The sequence below is a fragment of the Canis aureus genome, chromosome 17, assembly GCF_053574225.1.
Source record: "Canis aureus isolate CA01 chromosome 17, VMU_Caureus_v.1.0, whole genome shotgun sequence".
Taxonomy (NCBI): Eukaryota; Metazoa; Chordata; class Mammalia; order Carnivora; family Canidae; genus Canis; species Canis aureus.
In genome coordinates this window covers 43,540,651-43,564,035 of record NC_135627.1, presented here as the reverse complement: position 1 = coordinate 43,564,035, position 23,385 = coordinate 43,540,651, and positions in this window count along the sequence as shown.

The window sequence follows — 23,385 nt, the reverse complement described above, 5'->3', positions numbered from 1 at the left end:
ATAGGACAAACTGAACTTTCTGGTCTTCAAGGTTATTTGTGGGTCCTAAGACACTGAGAAAAATCCTTTCTTTTAAAAGTGTTCTGGTTTCTTTGTTTTTCGCACACAAGAGAGTTCTGTAGTCTATCCCTGAAATACTGTTCTCAATCCATTAATTGATCCTAGCAAAGAGGGACATGCTATAGAGAATTAGCAGTGGATCCAGAAGAAAGAAATAGGAATTTCTAAGGAGTTAGGGAAAGAATATATATATATATATATATATATATATATATATATATATATATATATATATATATATAATGTAGCAACATAAAAATGCCTTGGAATTTTTATTCTTGTGATATAAATGTTGAGGAGTGACAACAAATCATTTCTGAATCAGTCAGCATGGTGGGCTTCTCTTTCTGACTTTGATCGATGTTCAGAACTATTTAACAGAATAAGTCATATTAAAAATTAAAAACACATTGATCAACACAGTCAAAACTAAATAAGTTCTTCAACTTCCTCGACCTACACTTCCTCTGCCAATTCTTACATGCAGATGGAGCTGGCCTAGGAAGGAAGTTAGGCTTCAGCAACTTCCCACTTCCTTTTTGGGGCTCCCCTCCTACCTTCCACAGGAAACAGAGAGGGCCCTGTTGCTTTGCTGGAAAGCACCAGGAAGCTTCAGAAGATCAGTTGTTTCAGCTTTCTGGTGAATGGATTTCCTGCTAGTGGCATCAAAAGTTTTTAATGGCAGTGAAAAAGGCTTCCAAACTGGTTTCCACACATGAGATTTATTTTCACAATATTAGTAATTTACTTTAGACAAAGTCAAGTTGAATATTGTATCATTTCCTGCCCTAGAAATAGACTTTTAATAATTGATTTGGTTTCATTGTGTTCTCTGCATTTATTTTTTTTTCTACTGTAATAGTTATTACCTTCTTGTAATTACCTTGTACCATTTGAAATGGGGAGAAAAAGATGACAAGAAAAGAAAGGAGCTTCCAAGCCTCTCTAACAAAATTAGAGCAAAAATGTTCAGGAGAAAAAATAGAGGAAGACATTTTCATCCTGGCTGGTTTAAGGGAATTGAGGACTGCAAGGAGTATACCCATACTATAGCTCACTGGAAATAAAAAAGAAGGGACTCTGCTACAGTATTTTGCATTGTTCTTCCATTGTATAGAATGCATTACTGCAGAAAGAAAGAAAGAGTGGGAGAAAGGAAGAAAAAATAAAGAAAGAAAGTGAAGAGAGAAAAGAAAGAGGAAGCAAAGAAAACTCAGCTGAGTCAGAGCTCAATTCTCTAGAGCTAACATAGATATAAATTTTTTAAGATTTATTTATTTATTTATTTATTTATTTATTTATTTATTTTAGACAGAGAGAGAGAGAGAGAGAGAGAGAGGCAGAGACACAGGCAAAGGGAGAAGCAGGCTCCATGCACCGGGAGCCCGATGTGGGATTCGATCCCGGGACCCCAGGATCGCGCCCTGGACCAAAGGCAGGCACCAAACCGCTGAGCCACCCAGGGATCCCCATAGATATAATTTTTAAAAATAATGAAGATGCAAACAATAGAGTGAGGCACATTGAAATTGGAAACTCGTCTACTTATAGCCTTTGGAAAATATCATTAATAGAAAAACATGAAAATGAAGATTAGAAATAAATATGCAGACTTCCACTTCCAGTCCTTAGTGAAACCACCTCACCATAAACCAGTAGAAAATAGATAAAAATATATGTGAAAGAACAAGGAATAAAAACTGGAATCTTGGATGGTGACTCTCCTTTTCATTCACTTCACTTGCCCATCTGAGTTGATCTCTCACTCACATTTTAGACTCACCATTCGTTTTACTAAAATTTTATCCCTTAGGTATGCAGCAAGTGTACATAGTATATTAATTTCCTCCTGTTTTGAACTACTTAATGTAAACATGGAATCATGTATTCATTTTAAACCTATCTATACATTATGTTTTCTGAGTTTCTATTGATTCTACATTTGGCTTTTTCCTGATATGCATACTCCACAATTTATTAAGCCGTTTATCTCATGATGAACTGTAAAATCCCAAAACAAAATAAAACTTGCTTTTGGATTGACTTATTTCAAGCATATGGACTAATTTGTGTTTTGTAAGACCCTCTGTGATATTTTGATGAGTAAAAATGCAAACATGTATCTCTTCACTGCTTTTTTGAAGATCATTTATGAATTTAGGATATATCCCATTTTAGTATTGATATCTTAAACAAGGTCAAATTCAGTATCCTTTAACTTATATTCACTTAATCATACATAGATTTGAGTATTTTTCTCTTGAGGTGCTAAATGGGAAGAGGCAATGAACATGGGCACAAGAGATTCATGTCCTTAAGCATGAACATGTGCCCTCAGCCTTTATTCATAACCCTTTTCCCTTTTCCTCTTTCATGGTAAAACACAGAGGGTGAAGTTAAACTCTGATAAGGGCTGTGATAATGGCACATGAATGTGATTTGATTCAATTTGGTTTGTTGAAAAGACTATTCCTTCCCCATTAAATTACTTTGTATTCAATTGAACATATATCTATGTCTGAATTTTTAAAAATTTTTAAAATAATTTTTTAAAGATTTGTATTTATTTGAGAGTGAAACAAAGTGCAGGAGAGAGCAAGAGACAACATGAGTAGGGGGAGAAGCAGAGGCAGAGGGAGAAGGAGAAGCAGACCCCCACTGAGTAGGGAGCCCAATGCTGGGTTCAATCCCAGGACCCCAGAATCATGACCTGAGCCAAAGACAGATATTTAACCGGTTGAGCCAACCAGGTGCCCCTATTTCTGAATTTTATATCCTATTCCATTTACTAAATGCCTGTCCTTGAGTTTAGTAGCTTTATAGAAAATAGTTTTTTAGGATTTATTTATTTTAGGGGAGGAGGAGCAGAAGGAGAGGGAGAAAATCTCCCTGTAGACTCCCTGCTGAACATGGAGGCCTATGCAGGGCTTGACCTCATGACCCTAAGATCATGACCTGAACCAAAATCAAGAGTCAGATGTTTGGGGCTCCTGGGTGGCTCAATGGTTTAACATCTGCCTTTGGCTCAGGTCATGATCCCAGAGTCCTGGGATCGAGTTCCATATCAGGCTTCCCACAAGGAGACTGTTTTCCCTTCTGGCTATGTCTCTGGCTCTCTCTGTGTGTGTCTCTCATGAATAAATAAGTAAAATTAAACATAAAAAGAGTTGGATACTTAACTGACTGAGCCATCCAGGTGTCCCAGCTTTATAGGAAATACTAAATCAGGACGTCTGGGTGGCTCAGTGATTGAGCATCTGCCTTTGGCTCAGGGCATGATCAAGGGGTCCTGAGACCGAGTCCCACATTGGGCTTCCCACAGGGAGTCTGCTTCTCTCTTTGCCTATGTTTCTGCCTCTCTCTGTCTCTCATGAATAAATTTAAAAGAATCTTAAAAAAAAAAAAAACACGAAAATACAAAATCAGGTATTTTAGACATCCAATGTAGTTCTTCCTTTGAAATATTGTTTTTGTTATCTTTGATTTTTATTAAAATTATCTTATTAATATCTACAAAATAAGATGACTTAGGTTTTGAATGTAATTGCATTAACTCCACATATCAGGGCAGAATTGACACCTAAACCATATTGAGTTTTCCAATCCTTAACACAGTACCTCTCTTCAACAAGATGTCATCTTTACTATTTCTCTATAGTGCATTGTAGTTTTTATTGTACTCTTTTGCACATATTTTTCAAAACTTTCCTAAGTATTTTGATGCATCTATAAGTGATAGGTTTAACTTCAGTTTTTGATTGTTCACAATAGCTTACAGAAACTGTGTATTAACCTTGTGTTCCGTAACCTTACTCACCTGCTAATTCTAGTAACTGTTTTGAGGATTCCTCAGGATTTTCTACATAGAAAATCATATTGTCTATAAATAAAAACAATTTTATTTCCCTTTTTTCATAACTGAATGCCTTTATTTCTTTTTGTTGTCTTGCTGCACTGCCTAAGACTCCCAGCAAAATGTTGAATAGAAATGGTAAGAGTAGATATCCTGTCTTTGATGTCTTTGCTGTAATGTTATTGGGAGATTTTTCAGAAAGAACCTTTATCGTATTGAAAGAATACCTTTAAGTCCCTAGTTTTCAAAGAGTACTTATAGCAAATGTCTATTTAAATTTGCAGAGATTTTTTTTTCTGGATATGCTAAGATGATCACATGTATTTTGTTTTAGAGTCGATTATTACAGTAAATTGCATTGATAGATTTTCAAATGTCAATAAACTGCATTTCTTGGATAAAACCCACTTGATCGTAATGTATGATCATAATGGTCTTTAAATAGGTATTTAGGATTTGTCCACCAAGATTTTGTTAAGGATATTTGCATTTATATTTATGGTTTTCTTTTCCTGTAATGCCTTTGTCTGGTTTTGGTTTCAGGGTATTCTGGGCCTATAAAATGAGATAAAAATGTTCCCTCTTCTCTTCTATAAAAACTTTGAGAGCTTCTGTAGAATTTTTATGATTTTTGTCTTTACAAATTTGGTAAAATTTACCACTGAAGGTGTTCTGTTCTGGAATCTTTTCCTTTTCAGTGACAATGTTTTTAATGACAAATTCTATTTATTAAATATATATAAGAAGGGTGTTTTGGATGAACTCTATTTTAAGTGAGTTTTGGCAATTTTTTAAAGAAATATATTCCTTTGATCTAGTTTGCTATATTTATTAGAGTAGAATTATTTATAATATTCCAATTTATCCTTTCCAAATTTGCAGGATTTATCATTTGTCCCCTCTTACACACCTGACATTGTTACTGTGTATCTTCTTCTTTTTCTTTTTTTAACTGATCAGCCTGGTTAGAGTTATATATATATATTTTTTAAATCTGTTCAGGAGCACCTGGGTGGCTCAGTCAGTTAAGGATCTGTCTCTTGATTTCAGCTCAGATCTGGATCTCAGCTCAGGTGTTGATCTCGGGGTCATGAGTTCAAGCTCGATGTTGGGCTCCACGTTGGGTGAGGAGCCTACTTAAAAATAAACACGTACATACCTACATATATACATAATGTATTCAAATAACTACTTTTGAAAAACTGAAAGCAGCTTAGATGATTGATTTGAGACATTTCTTGTTTTTCTTTGTAAATATTAGTTTAGTTGCATCCCATAAATTTTATGGTGTGATTCATTTCCACTCATTCAAATTAAGTGGGAAAAATATATAAATGTATAACACATATATTTTCTTGTTTTGCTTCCCTAAACTATAGGTTTGCTTAAAAGTATATTGTTTAATTCCTGAATATTTGGATATTTTCCATATATTTGTCTGTTTTGGATTCGTAGTTTAATTTCTTTTTGGTTATAGAACATAATATGTATAATTTCAATAACTTGTACTTATTGAGTTGTGTTTTACCAACCAGAATATATTCTACCTAGGTGAATATTTTATTTATATTTGAAAAAAATATGTATTTTGCTATTTTTAAGTAAGCATTCAGCAAGTATCTCCAAAGACCAGTTTTTTTTTTTTTTTTTTTTTTTTTTTATCAGTGTTGTTCCAGTTTCTCGGAGCCCTATTTATTTTTCTGTATTTGTTGGTCAATTATTCACAGAGGAGTGTTAAAATTTCCAACAGTAATTGTGGATTTGTATATTTCTCCCTTTATTTCTCTCAGTGTATTTCAGTTATTCTAAAGCTCTATTATGGGGTGAAAATACCTCTTTGGGGTCCTTCTGATATTTTGATTCCTTTATTAATACAAAATATACCTCCTCATCCTTGGCAATATTCCTTTCCTGAAACCTATTTTACCTGGCAATAGGATAGCTGCTACAGCTTTTTTTGGTGTATATGTTAGTGGTATTTTTCCATCCTTCTGCTATTATCTGAATTTTAGCTTTATATTTAAGATGATTTTCATGTAGCTACATATAGCTGGTTATGGTTTTTAGTTCAATTTGATGCCTTATGTGTTTATTGGAACTTCAGATTATTTACATCTAATTCAGTTACCAACATCTTTAATATTGGTTTAAAACTACCATCTAGTATGTCTTAGGTGTCCTCAATCTCTCTCTTATTTTTTCCACTTTATTATTATAACTATTAGAATATTTTTAAGTATTTTATTTTACTTCCAGCATTGCCTTTTATTTTTCAATTTGCTTGTAGTGATTTTATTTTTTTTAATTTTTATCTTAATTCTAGTATTTCTTATTTTATTTTTTAGTTGCTGCTTTAGGATTTGTCATATATGTTAAGCATGCCACAATCTACCTTCAGATAATACCATACCACTTTATGAATATTTTTAAATCTTATAACTGCACATTTCCATTTTTCTCCTATTTTGTGATGGTTATCACATTAATAGTGCTTTTATATTTATATTATAAATTTACAATATTCTTATATTACTACTTTTCTTTAAGCAATTCCTTACATTTTGAAGAAGTTAAGATATGTAAGATATTGTACCATGTCTCTAATACCTAAAACATCTCTTTAGCATTTTTGGGTTTCTTGATAGTGCAGATTTTCTGGCAATAAACTCTCAGTTTTTGTTTTTGAAAGATATTTTACTGAGTATAAAATTATAACTTGACTTTCTTTTTCAGTGCTTTAAATATGTAATTTCATTGTCTTTTTATCAGCATATTTTCTGACAAGATTAATTTTTATTCCTTTATTCATATATTCCTTGGTCTGTAATGTGTTTATATCTCCCCATTTTCCACAACTTTTTAAATATTTTATCTTTTTCACTGTTTTTCAGTAATTTGATTACAGTGTGCCTTATGTATTTCTATGTTATTCTTCAGTGTCCTTATGTAATCTGAAAGATTGTCGTTTTCCTTAAATTTAGATAATAGTTGGCCAACATTCATGAAATTTATTTATTCTTTGTCTTATCACACCCTTCCTTCAGGGATTCCAAAGTCACATATGTTAGACAACTTGATATTTTTTCCATGGGTAATTTATGCTTTGTTTATTCTTACCAGTTTTTTGTTTGTTTGTTTGTTTGTTTTTTTTCTGCCTCTCTGTGCTTCATTGTGGATAGTTGCTGTTTGTTGTATCTTTAAGTTTATTAAAGTTTTCTTTACCAGTTTCTCACCTGCTGTTAATCTCATCCAAAATATGTTTCATATAAGATACTGATTTTTAAACTCTACTAGTCTTACTTGTGTGTGCTTTTGTCCCGCGTCTTCTGTTTTTCCTCATATTGTTTCTGTTATCTTTCTGCAACATATAGAGCTTTTTTATTTTGTTTTTTTATAAATTTATTTTTAATTGGTGTTCAATTTGCCAACATACAGAATAACACCCAGTGCTCATACCATCAAGTGCCACCCTCAGTGCCCGTCACCCAGTCACCCCCACCCCTCACCCACCTCCCTTTCCACCACCCCTAGTACGTTTCCCAGAGTTAGGAGTCTCTCATGTTCTGTCTCCCTGATATTTCCCACTTATTTTTTCTCCTTTCCGCTTTATTCCCTTTCACTATTTTTTATATTCCCCAAATGAATGAGACCATATAATGTTTGTCCTTCTCCGATTGACTTATTTAACTTAGCATAATACCCTCCAGTTCCATCCACGTCGAAGCAAATAGTGGATATTTGTCATTTCTAATGGCTGAGTAATATTCCATTGTATACATAAACCACATCTTCTTTATCCACTCATCCTTCGATGGACACCGAGGCTCCTTCCACAGTTTGGCTACTGTGGACATTGCTGCTAGAAACATCGGGGTGCAGGTGTCCTAGCGTTTCACTGCATCTGTATCTTTGGGGTAAATCCCCAGCAGTGCAATTGCTGGGTCGCAGGGCAGATCTATTTTTAACTCTTTGAGGAACCTCCACACAGTTTTCCAGAGTGGCTGTACCAGTTCACATTCCCACCAACATTGCAAGAGGGTTCCCCTTTATCCACCTCCTCTCCAACATTTGTTGTTTCCTTATCAAACTCAACAGCAAAGAAACAAACAATCCAATCATGAAATGGGCAAAAGACATGGACAGAAATCTCACAGAGGAAGACATAAACATGGCCAACAAGCACTTGAAAAAATGCTCTGCATCACTGGCCACCAGGAAAATACAAATCAAAACCACAATGAGATACCACCTCACACCAGTGAGCTTTTTTATTTTGATGTTTTAACATAATTGTGTTCAAAACTGAAAGGAATGAGATTTTACCACACTTGCAAGGTACTAAGTTGGTCTGCCAGTTTTATGGGTGATTGCAGAAGACATGATACTAACAAGGCCTAAAAAATGGACAGTTGGGTACTCACAGAGATATTATCAACCAGAGCACCAGCATTTTCACACTGTTCTTTAAACCCCACTGCCGACAGGCAGTGCAAACAGGGTTGGATGGCCCCTGCACACAATATGTTTTGTATTCCAGGAGAGAAATCCTGAGTTAGGGAATGCAAACTTTTTTTAAAGATTTTATTTACTTATTTGAAAGAGAGAAGGGAGGGAGAGAGAGCAGGGGGAGTGCACAGGGGGAAGGAGAGAGAACCTCAAGCATACTCTGAACTGAGCATGGAGCTGGACATGGGGCCCAATCTTATGACTCAGAGCCAGATCATGACCTGAGCTGAAAACCAGAGTCTGATAACTAACTGACTGAGCCACCTAGGCACCCTAGAAAATGAATATTTTAAATGGACTGGATGCATTTTTTTTCCTTTCCTTTGCTCTAGGGAAAGACATTTTCTTCATTATTTTGGGCACTGAAGATGGCTGTGCTTTGCTCTGGAGGGAGGCACCTGTCTTTTAAGGCTATAAGAAAACCTACTATTTGCTCAGAAGAAATAAAATGTCTCTGTCATGAAAGCTGTTTTCTTTTCAAAAATTGTTGAAAAATAGTTGAGAAGCACTATGCTATTCTCTGTTTTTGCGAGTAAATTATTTTTTCTCTTTTAGATTCCACATATAAGTTATACCATACAGTATTTGTTTGGCTTATTTCATTAGGGTAAGGTGAATTTAAAATATAGAGCAACAACTAGAACAGAATGAACACTGAATAATCTGACATCAACCATAAACAAATAGGGTTATACTGCTATGTTCCTGAAAACACTATGTTTAGTACACATATACACATACACACAATGTACATATTTTTCATTGGTGAAATATTTTCTACATTAGAAGTAAAAGGTCATCATCAAGACAGTATGAGACTGGCACAAAAGCAAACACAGAGATCAATAGAACAGAATAGAGAACCCAGGAATGGACCCTCAAGTCTATGGTCAATTGATCTTCAATGAAGCAGAAAAGAATATCCAATGGGAAAAAGTCCCTTCAACAAATGATGTTGGGGAAATTGGACAGTTACATATAGAAGAATGAAAGTGGACCATTTTCTTACACCTTACACAAAGATAAGCTTAAAATGGATGAAAGACCTCAATGTGAGACAAGAATCCATCAGAATCCTAGAAGAGAAGACAGGCAGCAGCCTCATTGACCTAGGCTGCGAAACTTCTTGCTAGACACATCTCTGAAAGCAAGGGAAGCAAAAGTAAAAATGAACTTTCAGGACTTCATCAAGATGAAAAGCTTCTGCACAGCAATGGAAACATTTGACAAAAACTAAATGACAATCTTCAGAACGGGAGAAAATACTTGCAAATATTTTATCACATAAAGGGCTAGTATCCAAGATCTCTAAAGAACTTATAAAGCTCAACACCCAAAAAATAAATAATCCAGTAAAGACATAGGCAGAAGGCATGAGCAGAAATTTATCCAAAGGAGACATAAATAGCCAATAGATACATGAAAAAATGTTCAACATCCCTTGGCGTCAGGGAAATACAAATCAAAAGCACAATGAGATACCACCTCACACTAGTCAGAATGGCGACAATTAGCAAGTTGAGAAACAACAAATGTTGGCAAGGATGTGGAGAAAGGGGAACCCTCTTGCACTGTTGGTATGAATGCAACCTGGTATAGCACTCTGGAAAACAGTATGGATGTTCTTCAAGAAGTTAGAAATAGAGCTACCTGATGACTCACCAATAGCACTACTAGGTATTTACTCAAAGGACACAAATGCTGCAGTTAAAAGGGGAGCCTGTAATGTTCATAGCAGCAGGTCCACAAGCCCAACTATGGAAAGAGCCCAGATGTCCATCGATAAATAAATGGATAAAGATGTGGAGGATATTTATATATATATAATGGATAAAGATGTAGAGGATATTTATATATATAATGGAATATTACTCAGCCATCAAAAAAAGATAAAATCTTACCATTTACATTGATGTGGATGAATTGAAGGGTATATGCTGAGAGAAATAAGTCAGTCAGAGAAAGACAATTATCATATGGTTCCATTCACATGTGGAATTTTAGAAACAAAACAGGGATAGAGAAAAAAATAAAATAAGCTGAAAGTAGAGAGGGGGACAAATCATAAGAGACTCTTCACTATAGGAAACAAACATGGTTGCTGGAGGGGGAGGTGGGTGAGGTGATGGGCATTAAGGAGGGCACATGATGTAATGAGCACTGAGTGTTGTATGCAATGGATGAATAACGAAACTCTACATTAGAAACTAATGACAAATTATAGGTTAACTAATTGAATTTAAATAAAATAGGTTTAAAAAAGAAGTAAAAGGTAAAACATTTATTATTCTAGTATATTTAAGTACATATTAACATATTACAATTTATTTTTACTTACATATCAAACACAAAATTTAGTTTGCAAAAACTATCAAATCACCTTTTCATTGCTCAAAAAGTCATTTTCCTGGTTCTATATTCATTGAAATTGTTATTGTTTCTGTGTTTTCATATTGTCTTTTTAAAGTTATAAAACCTGAGATTACCAGAGATCCTACCTTTCAACAATTTGGAGTGATTATGAATCTCAAGATAAAACGAATATGATTCATCCAGTAAAGGGGCTAAGAGTGAACATAGGCTATGGAATGACAAGGGCTAAAGGTATTTTTTATCTCAAGGTGAAATAAAAAATAGTTAATTTCAGAAAAATTGTTTGCATACATGATTTTCTTCTATTTACCTACTTGTCTATTCTTCTGTATCTGCTAATTTCCTTTTTCACTTTCAGGTGTGTTTTCATGTATGAAGCCACATCAGGGTCCACGCATTAGATATAGTTATTCCTCACTTAAAATGGAAATGATATTTATACCAATAACAAATAGAACTGTGGTTTTCTAACAGCTAAATTTGTAAAAGAAAAAAATCAATATATTATAATCAGCAAAATAATAAAATATGTTGGTCACTATGAAACAAAGTGACCTGTTTATAAAATCATGCTTATTGTTTCCATAGAGAAGCCTACCTCTCCATAAGTTCACTTTTTTTTTTTTTTTTCTGAGTAGACGTTAGGATTTATGGAATAAAGAAAGCAAATGTCACCACACTAAGACCTCTTGGCTGGCTTCCAGAAGGTCAATAGGGTACCATTTCCTTGATGATTTTACCACAGTCAAGAAAGTACATCTAAGACTAGCCGGCTCAAAATGTAATTTCATTAGGATACATGGAATGCATCCATCTCTCCAGAGTCATCTTAATTTAATTGCATTCACAAAACTGATCTATAAAATGAGAATTGCTTTTTTGGCAATAGAGTCATTCCAACTGTAATCCAATATATGCACCCCTTAAATATCTGCAAAGCATTAACAAAAACAATAGTTTGTATTATTGAAGCTAGCTTGGGCTGCCTGAGCAGACAATTCAGCTTGGGTGGAGATTGTCATAATAAATGTTTAAAATGAACAACAACAAAAAGGTAGTAGAAATGCTTACATCACTGTAGTTATTACATTCCTGGTAGATAGTGAGACAATGAGGAAGAGGAATTATTTGACCATGAGATTGGCATCAGGAGGGAGAGAATTGTAGGCCAGACCCACAGAGACTGATAGGGCTGAAGGTGCTCTACTCAAGAGCTGATGCTTGGTTTTAATTGTCTTAAAAACTCCCACTGCCAATGCCAGCAGCCAGGCATTGGTGTGTGTTTTGTTTTGTTTTCCCCTACATGTAGGTAAGAAAAATACTTACATATGAAATAACACAACTATATATTATACCGATACATTTCTCCATTTACAAACCATTTATATATTGTGTTACATGCACAATTATGAAAGAAAGGACTGAATAAAAATAAATACAACCTCAAGCTAGCAGGAATTTTCTCATTAACAGAGTCAGCTCCGTTCTATATCTTCGGAAAACTTTAAAAAATGGAAGAAGTGAAGTGATGCTTGGTGTATTATAATAAGGAGAGAAATATGTAAAATTTATTGTTTCATAGCATCAAGCCAAAATAATTGTTCTCTACGGTAGACATTTCTTGACAATGGGCATTATACACAATTTCATTGGTTAAAACTTCATTTTGAAGTTTTGTATGAACATTAATTAAGTTTTCCCCTGTGACAGCTTTTTCTGTGATTTCAGGGCTCAAGAGCACCTAATTCTGTTGATGAGTTATTTCTTATTATATCCTAACACTGCCATCCAAGTTATTATCAAGATCTACTTATCTAAACTTACCTGAATGTATTTATATTATTTAGTTGAATTTGAGTATTTCAGCATGAGTTGACTGAAATTTTAATTCCAGATCCAGGTTTCTTACCATTGACATTTTGGTCAATTTTTCCTCAGCAGGGACTGTCCTGTGCATTATAAGATGTTAGCTACGTTTCTGGCTTCTATCCACTAGATTCAGATAATGCATATAAGGTCCCAGGAATACTTTCTCTCTACTTGTGACAATGAAAATTGTCTCCAGACATTGCCAAAAGTTCTTGAGTGTTAAAAACCACACAAGTTGAGAGACTGCCTTAAATGGCAATATTAATAGTGAAAGACCAAATTAGGGAGTTGACTTTAACTCTTACTTTCCTCCACCATCTATCCCACAGGATCCAGGAATAGGAAGGACTAGAAAACAAAACCTTTGCCCTCTTTAATACGACATCTTATTAAGGAAGGAAGAAACTTGAAAGTTAATGGATGTAAGTATGGGTCACTTGATTGTATGATTTTTTTTAAATTCCTTTGGCTGCATCCCTAGAATGTCAGTTACTGCTTCTGTATTCAAGATTTAATAACAGTGATGTATATGTTCATAGGCTTTCTGCTCCTCTTTTATTTTATTTTTTTTCTGCTCCTCTTTTAGAATATATTTTGCTAGTGCATACCTACAATAATACCATCAAAGAGAATTTATCTTACAAGATTAAAAAAACTGATATTGTGGGGTCCAAAGCAGACATTCGCAAAGATCAGCTTTTACAAAATATCGTTATCCAATATATTATTTTTCTCCTAGATGTAATATAGCCCTCACAAAAGATAAAATAGTTATATTGGATGCTATCTCATCTTAAAGAGTCTAAATACGTACTAAAATAATAAATGTTATGTACTTCCACAAAGAATACTCTTCAATGGGGCTTAATATTTTTCAGTGTTGTTTAAAGTATGAGAATTTCTATAGATAATCTTTATCATTCAAAGCTGATAAGAAATGTTTTTTTCATGTTCCCTAATTCCATCTGAATACTTTGCTCTATTTTGTGTAAGAGTAGAGAATGTTCATAATCTGAAGCAAAACAGATATGAAGGTAAAACTTTGTAGAATCTAGTTCATTTACAAGTTGAGCCCTTTTACACTTTAACTAGTTTACAAGATTTCTTTGTTTCACTGTGTTCCATTTGTGGTACATAAATATCTTGCTGTCAACACAGGGGTTCTGAATTATTAGCTTGCTTTCTTTTGCTATAGTTTTTTTTTAACCTTTCTCTGCCTCAAATTCTTTATTTTTGAAGTGACTATAAAAAGAGATTCTTATATGTATATGTGAATGACTCAAGATTTGCCTAATCCAGAGTGGGTATTTGGACTTCTCTATCATGGAGGAAAGAAAAATCATAAATTTTATAATCAAATAGACGAGTCAAATGCAATGTCTGCTGATTACCCTGTGTACGTGTAAGAATCACTTACTCATTTTAATTAGTCACGTCATCCTTCAAAACAGTTATATAATGATCCTGCAAATGTGTTGTAAGGAAATAATTCAGATTATAAATATAAGATTGCTAATATGCTTTCTCGTTTTCTCCCATTTCTTTCATTCCACAAATGTATGTTGAGTCCTGATTCATGCCAGGTATCGGTTAGAACACTTGAGTAAATCAGAGAACAAAGTGCAAAAATCTCTGTCCCTGTAGATCTTACATAATTTTCCATGGTAGAACCTGGCTCTGATAAGTGACTAAAACCAGAAAGTACACATTTATGTGAAGATTGAGCCTAGCAGCCAGGCTTTGGGAGAGTTAGATGTATGGAAGGAAACTATCTCTCACGATAGAGCACCCTTCATATTTGCTGTAGGAATGGCAATAAATAAATTGCTTAACATCCTTGAATGTTGGCTTTTTTTTTTACTTCTAAAATTAGAATAGCATCTATTTTGAAGATTGTTCTGATACCCTAGTAATAGATTTATGGTATTCAACACAGATCCAGGCAGTGAATGAAATGCCAGTATCCCTTAAACAGAAGGTTCTCAAATTTTAGCATATAAATCACCTGTAGACTTGTTACAACACAGATTTATGAGCTCCACTTCCAGCATTTCTGAATAAGTAGGTCCTGGATGGTAACTGAGAATTTGCATTTATGACAAGTTTCCAGGTGACCTAAAGATGGTGGTACTCACTTTGAGAACTATTGCCCTGGACAAGCACTTTTGCAGGACAGCTTGTGCCATCCACACGTATCACATTCAAATTTAGAGCTAGTATTTTCATATGTTAAAAAGAACAAAGAACAAATACACTTCTTATAGTATCTTCTACTTACGTGTCATTTTAATGTATTAGTTGTATCATGTGTCCTGGGATCTGCCTAGTGGTAAAATTAATACACTACTTCATTTACATATTTCAGAAAGGCCTACACCATTCTAATTGCAGTGGTCTTTCTGTTCAGGACAAATATAAAATCTAAAACAAAATGTGATAAATAAAATTATATAAAATTAGAAATTTTACAGTTACGTTTTATATTTATACTTTAGCATGTTTTATATCTTCTTATAATTTTCTTTTAAAACTGTTTCCTTTGCAGTCTTCACTAGTAGAAGAGTATTTGATAATTTAAGTATAATTTTTATTTGAAGGTACAATGAACTTAATATACTTTATATTTAAGGCTGGACTACAGGAAAACCAACTACCTAATTACAAAGGAAGTACATTTCCTTTTTTTTTTTTTTTTTTTTTTTTTGGTTTTGCTAAATTAAGGGACAGCAATATTTTGTCCTGGGACATCTCCCATCAAATTACTATGTCCATAACCTTTTGGTTAGGACTAATCCAATTATGCTTAGAATCTTTTAAGTTGTCTGATGATCTAAAGGAAAATCCTATTAATATGTGTTATCTGCAATTTCTGTAATATGATTAAACTATGTAGGACGCCAATTTTTTTCCTTTATTACATCTTTTAATTCACTTACATACATTTTAAAAATCAGATCATATTCAAGTAGATACATACACACACTCTTTAGAGTTTGGATTCAATTTTAGCCCCATGATTTTGAAAATGTATTTGATCCCACTTCAGAGCAGATAAATAATTTCTTTCATAGAAAATTAGTTTTCTATTTTTGCTTCAATATTGCTTTCATGCATATAAATTTGCAAGAAAAATAATTATCATCAAGTGTGATTCAAAGTTCTATAACCAGAAGATCACTAGCAAAGGACACTTCTGGAGTAACTGTGAGAAATAACCAATACTACATTCTTCTATTTAGCTCTGCCTATATTCTGTGTGGCTGAAAAGGGAAGTAAAATTACAGATTTCTCCTACTTAAAAGAAGAAAAATGTAATCAAATCAAAGTAACTCCTAGCAAAGAGAAAACATTGGATGAATAACATGCATTTCATTACTTCTTTACCATTGAATTCTGGACACAGCCTCTTTTCCAGCTGTGAAATTAAAATTTTGAGTAGTAGTCAGCTACCTTGTTGATTCATATAATTAATGTATGCCAACCATATCCAAGCCTATATTACCATAAGCACTCTCCCCGTCTCATGAAAGAATAAAGGAATGTACCTGTTTAATATATTGCAATAATAGACATTAAACCCATGTGTTCATAAAAGAGAATAAAAATATAACTAGCAAAATATTCTCTTCTAAATGAAATGCAAAGCCCTAAATATATTTTTTAAATTCCAATTTTTATTTTCTGACACATTTCTGAGATCTACTTTGACTTGGTCAAGAGATTTTCTTTAATTCTGAAAATAAATAAAAAATAAACAAATATAGTGACAACAATGAAAATGAACATAAGCCATAGGCATAAGACTGAGAGCCTAAAAGACTATTAAATCTTAAGAGAGTTGTATGTGAAGTTGTGAGGTAAGAATAATTAAAATGTTGGCTGATAATGAGTGTCTTTAAAGGATTGTGTAAGGCATACCTTTATACCTCTGTGTTACAAGACCAAGGACATACTTTCCTTCCAAAGTTATCATACTTTTCATTAGCATCTTTCTCTTAATTCTTGAGTGGTCCTCAGAAGGTTCATTAGGCTTGTCATTTCCAAAATACTAACCCAATGTTGACAAATCCTTTGAAACAAAATGTAAGCTCTACTTTTCACATTTTGTGATCTATCTGCTCCCTTTTCAGTAATCATAATTTTTTAAATGGTTTGAATGTCAATGATTAATTATTTCTTGGCCATGCAGATTGGGGTCATCTAATAATTTTAAATATTCATGCAGATATGAAAAATGATATATTTGACAGAATAAAATATAAACTTGGGGGGGAAAAGCATTATAAACTAAAAAAATTTCCAGGAATTTAATCAGTTAGAATCCTGAAATAACTATATTGTGTTTTCATTTGTCCTCAAATTTCATGAGAAAAATACAGCAGGCATGTAAAAATGATGGCATCTTCATGAAAAAAATTCTAGGGTTTTATATAAAGTCTGTACAGACCTAATTTAACTCTTGTACTTACATCTAGAGTTCCATATAGTCATTGATTTTCTCCAAAACTTGCCTTTATAGTTTATTGCCTTCATTTATTCACTTGATTTTTTCTGCAATAGCTAAACCCTGTCATTTCTACCTATTGAAATCCTATTTATCTGTCAAGCTTCAGCTAACATGTCACCTGCAAAGAAGCATTTTGCAGTCTCCATCCCCCAGTAGTCAGCAGGGTTTGCTCCATTCTCTCAACTCCCATAGTATTTCTATGCTACTTGTACAATGGGTTACCATGCATTATAGTCATTTGCAACCCATAAAGATTGCATGCTTCTTGAGGATAGATATTATTCATTTTTAGCCCCCAGAGTACATTGAAGAGCTTTGGTAATCTATAAACACTTAGCAAGGAAATATAAGGAAGTATATGAGGCATTTCATGTCTCTCACACAATTCAAGAAAGAATAAATTTCATGCATTTATTAAACATATATTAAAATGTAAGGATATTTTATAAACTCTCTATATGTGTTAAATTACTTAATATTATTTGTGATAGACTGATTTCACTGATGGCTCTAATTCTACACCTAGCCCTGCATCTAAACCTTCTCTATCACTCTCCTGACTCTGCAGCTTCTGCCATCAAGAGGATGATTGGGTGACTTGGCTCCACTCCATATGTCTATCATTTCTCATCAGATATGCAGGCATGCCTTAGCCTAGGAAGCCTGGAAAGGTGATAGCCAACTGGTCCACACTCCAAAACATAAGTCAAGCCAAGATCAAGAAAATCATCTGACAACCATTCTAGATATGTTACAGGAAATGCTTCTGAGTGTTTACTGTTTTTTCTCTGATACTTCTCTGAGCACTTGCAATCAACCACAGGTCTGAATGTTCATTTTCTCAAAAGCGCTATGCCCATGTGGTTTTGGGTACAGGTAACTATGCATCATCTGTATGTTAAGGAATCATTTAAACAACTTTAAGACCATACCACTGTATCTGATTTAGGTTTTTTAGAACACTCACCAAGAAGCAAATGGGTTCATCAATCTGCTAAGCCAGGATGAAGTAGAATAATAAGTAATTCCATAGGCCTAAATGAACTGATTGTGGGTTTTGTTTGAAATACTGATCTTTTCATGTTATATTTTCTGAATATACAAGAAACTTTTTCTCTTTTTCCTTAAACTCTCTACATAGTATAACAATTTAGTAGACAGGAATTAAACATTTTATATTTTTCTCCCTGACTGATCCTTAAAGGGATCATAACTTTAAAGGATTTGGTAACTCTTTAAGCTTTCTTCCACAGCAATATGCTTGTTTTCAGAAGTTCAGTATGGATCTGTCCTCCTTATTACTAGAACTTGATTAGAAATATCAGATATGTATTCAAGGCCTTCCCTGGGATGTCATATTTGAGAATGATGCTCAAATATTTGATATATTTAATTTAATAGACATAACTACACATTTTAAGGAACTAAGTTTGACTTAATGGAGTCAGATGTTTACAAAGCCCTTTTGGGAAAATTGTCGGGCTATCTGACTTGAAGTGTTCATGGATTTATGTGTTCTCAATCTTTAAAGTAAGGAAGGCCACTTCTTGGTAAACCCAGAAACTTAAGATATTTTGAGGACTTTAAGAAGAGAGCAATTCATCCATATTTATAGGTAATACAGGTGATATGTCATGGTGGATACTTGGATTGGCTTCCCAGCCTCAGGAAGCTGTTATAAAGAAGTCCAATCTGAAATTTCTTATGAAAACTTCCAGCATAGAAAACTGAAGAAGGCCAATGGTAAGTTACCATTCTTGTTACATCTATGCAAATAATCAGACCAAATCTGCTAAGAGAAATTTGATTTTATGATCAAGAATACAATTTCTTTGAAGTTATTTTTAAAATAAATGTGGGGTAATGGAGTGCCTGGGTGGCTCAGTTAAAGCATCTGACTCTTGGTTTCAGCTCAGGTTGTGTCTTAGGGTTATGAGTTCAAGCCTCACATTGGGATCCACACTCAGTGAAGGGTCTGCTTGAGATTCACTCTCCTTCTACTTTTTCCCCTCCTGCTTGTGCTCTCTCCCTAAAAAAAAATTAAAAAATAAAAAAATAAAAACTTTTTTTAAAATGTAGGGTAATAACTGTAGAGAGAAAGTTCATGTTTCAATAGAAAATCATTCATATTCTTAAACACACTCTTTTTAGGGGAGGAAGATTTCCATATTGTCCTATAAACTAGACTGGATCCTGTTACCCTGTCCAAATTATTAGTCCCTTTCCAAATTTTCAGTTCTTCTAGTTTTCTTCAAATGTAAATAATCCCTCCAAATTGATGTCTCCAATTTTTCCTGATTGGCATCACCAAGAACTAAAATCCACCTGCCCAGATCCCTATTGCAACTGGAGGCTGCCTTCTAGGTCACTTTTTCTGCAAGGATTTGAGGAATCCCTGGAAGCTCAAGCCCAACTATTTGAGATGAGCCTTGAAGGAGTCATCACCAGCAGACAAGCATGGGCCAGATTTCTTCGTGGATAAGTTTTTATCTAGGCTACTGTGGAAATCTTGCAAAATGCTATAGTAAATATATCCTTATCGAGAGGTAAGTAATACATTTCTGATATTAATGGAATTATATAAAAATATATACTTTCAATATATTTCTGTAATAGCTTTTTTATAGAAGTTTTGTTCAACAGTTCTCAAACAGACATCTCAGAAAGCATAGGTATGTGTCCATCCATCAGTCATGTGGACACAATAAGTGACTTACTACATAATTTAAAAAAAATAGATTACTGTCTAAATAGATTTTCATGATCTTCAAATAGATATAAGCATATTGCCATTACACATAATTCAGTACAACTTAACAATAAAGTTTTCAGTTTTGTCTATTTGATATTAATACACTAATTCTGGGAATACCTAGTCAATTTCTATCATAAAGCTACGGATGTGATTTTTTTTTTCTTAAGAACAAGTTTCCAGCAAAAAATTTAGGAAAAAATAGAATATCAGTTAACAGGTGAAGGTCTAAAGAGAGGAGGAACTAAATTTAAATTCTATCTTTATCACTTGCTTGCTTTATAAAGCTGAACAAATTATCCTCTCTAAGCCTCATTTGCTCATCAATAAAATTGTCATGTTTATGATGAATTTGCAAAGTTAGTATAGGGATACAGTGCACTAATGAAGTGTTTCCCTACTTCCTATTGTGGGTTTTAAAAAAGATTTTATTTATTTGAGAAAGAGAGAGAGCACAGGGGAGGGGTGGGGCAAAGGGAGAAGGAGAAGCAGACCCTACTGAGCAGGGAGCCTGACCTGGGGCTTGATCCCAGGACCCTGAGAACTTTACTTGAGTCAAAGACAGAAAGTTAACCACCTGAGCCACCTAGGTGCCCCCTATGTTTCTATTGTTATGTGCCACTCTAACAAACTATCTTTTGTTTGTGCCATCTTCAATATCTATTCTTTGATACTAAAAAATTGCTTATTAACTGTATAGGATTACAAATACATTTTATACTAAAATAATTAAGGAAAATCCATCACTATCGCTATAAATGCAAGCAAACATAGAAATTCATATGAGCAATGATATATGAAAATTATATTCAGATTCATTTTTCTAATGAAGGACCTAATCTAGGGACTTAAACTTTATAAAACAATAATAACAAAAGCAATTTAGCAAGTTTTATAATTTGCCATTGAAAACTAAATCAAAAGGCATGCAAAATTATGAGAAATGGAATAACTTTTCACTATGCAATCCTTTTAAAATGTATTAATGGAAACACTTCTCAACTTGATCTATAAGGCCAGCAAAATTTTAAGCATTACAGAGGAGAGGAAGAACGGGGTGCTTGGGTGGCTCAGATAGTTAAGCACTCCACTGTTGATTTTGGCTCAGGTCATGACTGACTCAGGGATACCATAGAGCCTGCTTGGGATTCTCGCTCTCCCTCTTCCTCTGCCCTCTCCCTTGCTCTCTCTGAGAGAGAAAGAAGAAAGAAAAGAAAGAAAAGAAGAAAGAAAGAGAAAGAAAGAAAGAAAGAAAGAAAGAAAGAAAGAAAGAAAGAAAGAACCAATCTCTCTCATGAACATGTTTGTAAAAACTTCCAACAAAATATTAGAAAGTTGAATGCTTTTCACAATTAAAAAAGGAGGATGTATTCTAGAAATGCGAGATTTGTTTACTGTTTGAACACTAATTAGTGTAAATAATATATTAAACATAACAGATTAAAGGACAAAGACCTTATGATCTTCTTAAATGTTCAGAGAAATACTCAATATAATCAACACCTCCTATGAATGATAGAAATTAAACTCTCAGAAGACTCAGAAGAGAAGGTAACTTACTCAACCTAGCAAAGATCATGTGGGAAAATACAACAGCTACCCTTTTATTTAATGATCAAATAATGAACACTTCCCTTAAAATCAGAAGCAACTGTTAGAACTTAGACATGCATTTAGGAAGACCCCAGGCCATAAGGACAACCCCCACACACCACACACACACACACACACACACACACACACACACAATCAATTACGTTTCTGTATTTTAGTAGGAAACAATTAAAAAGACATTTTATTTTTTTAAAGATTTTATTTATTTATTCATGAGACACAGAGAAACAGGCAGAGACATAGGCAAAGGGAGAAGCAGGCTCCCTAAGGGGAGCCAGATATAGGACTTGATCCCAGGATCCCGGGATTATGACCTTAGCCAAAGGCAGACACTCAACCACTGAGCCACCCTGGTGCCCCGAAAAAACAGATTTTAAATATGCTATTTAGGGACTTCTGCTTCTGTCCAGAATGATATAAATAATATATACTTTCCTGTAAGACAATAAAACAAAATATGAGAACCAACATCTTTCAAAAAACTGAACATGAGACAATGAAGGACAATGATCTTTGATAGATAGAAAACAAATAATGTGAGTCCTTCTATTGCCAAAACTTACTACCTCAAGAGCATTTCCAAGCTGTCATGCAGGAATTGATAATTCAGATGAAGTTCATTGAGCTTCCTGAGCAGAGAAGACTGCCTAAATGTTCAGAGACCGTGAAGTGATCTGAGTTCACTGCACAACATATCAAAGAGAAGAGACTTGCATGAAGAGGGAGTTCTGGAAACCTACAAACAGTCCTCTCCAAATATTCAGCAGAATAGTGTTCAAAACACTTGGTGAGGTGCTAACGATGCATGGAAGGAACATCCGACACTGAATATTCACGTAAGAGTGAAAATGATGCCTGTTTTCATGAACCATCCTGGAAAACCTTGATTCACTGAGCACCAGAGAGAGCATTCAGAACAGTTTTGCCTCGGAAGTAGAGAATACTTGGTTATCAACTAAACCCTGCTGTTGTGATGCCTAGCGAATTTTAAAAACAAGGCCAGAAAGGATCAAACTGTTTGGGAAGGATTTAATGACATCTCAGTACAAATCTTAATAGATTTAAAAGAATTAAAAAATATCCATCACCCAACAAGGTAAAATTTTCAATCCTTTGTCATTCAAACAAAAACATATTTAAAAAATCATTTCAGGGATAGAAATCTCATTAGTTAAATGCATACATCTTATTTTCTTCTCTTTGGTGAAACGCTACATTTATATCCCTTAAATGTTGAAATGTTTTTTCTCCCTGCCCTTCTTAACATTCAATCATATTAAAACTGGTTAAAATACGCTCTAAAAATACAATTAGCGAGATCCAGTACAGAACAAATATGCTGTTTGGTGGGATGCTGTATCTATCTGTGGCTAATGTACCTTCCCTATATGTACTATCTCTTATTTCTCTGTAACCAATACAAATCTATATAAAATATTAATTCCCATAGGTTAAATTTCAGGAAAATAGAACCATAAAACCTATTACATTCTCAGGTCATGTAGACTAGGACAAAAGGAAAAAAAAAAAGACTTGATGCAGAAACTGTGACAGAAGATAACAGCAAAGAACTTTTCTTATTTTAATGTTGTGGCAAATGAAGCATTTATTTTTATCACCTGTCAGATGAGAACCCATTTGTTTTAGACAGAGAAATACCAGACACTGTAAAACGAGACACTAAAGAAAAAAAATGTCCATGTCAGTGAAGATATTTATATAGTCACAGAAATTTAGAGCCTTGGTGCATGAAAACATTATTTACAAATCTGTGAGTTGCGTAACAGTTTGGACTGAGGCTTGAACTAACCTATGTGTCACAAAACATGAGTTGCCAGTCATACTGGTTTT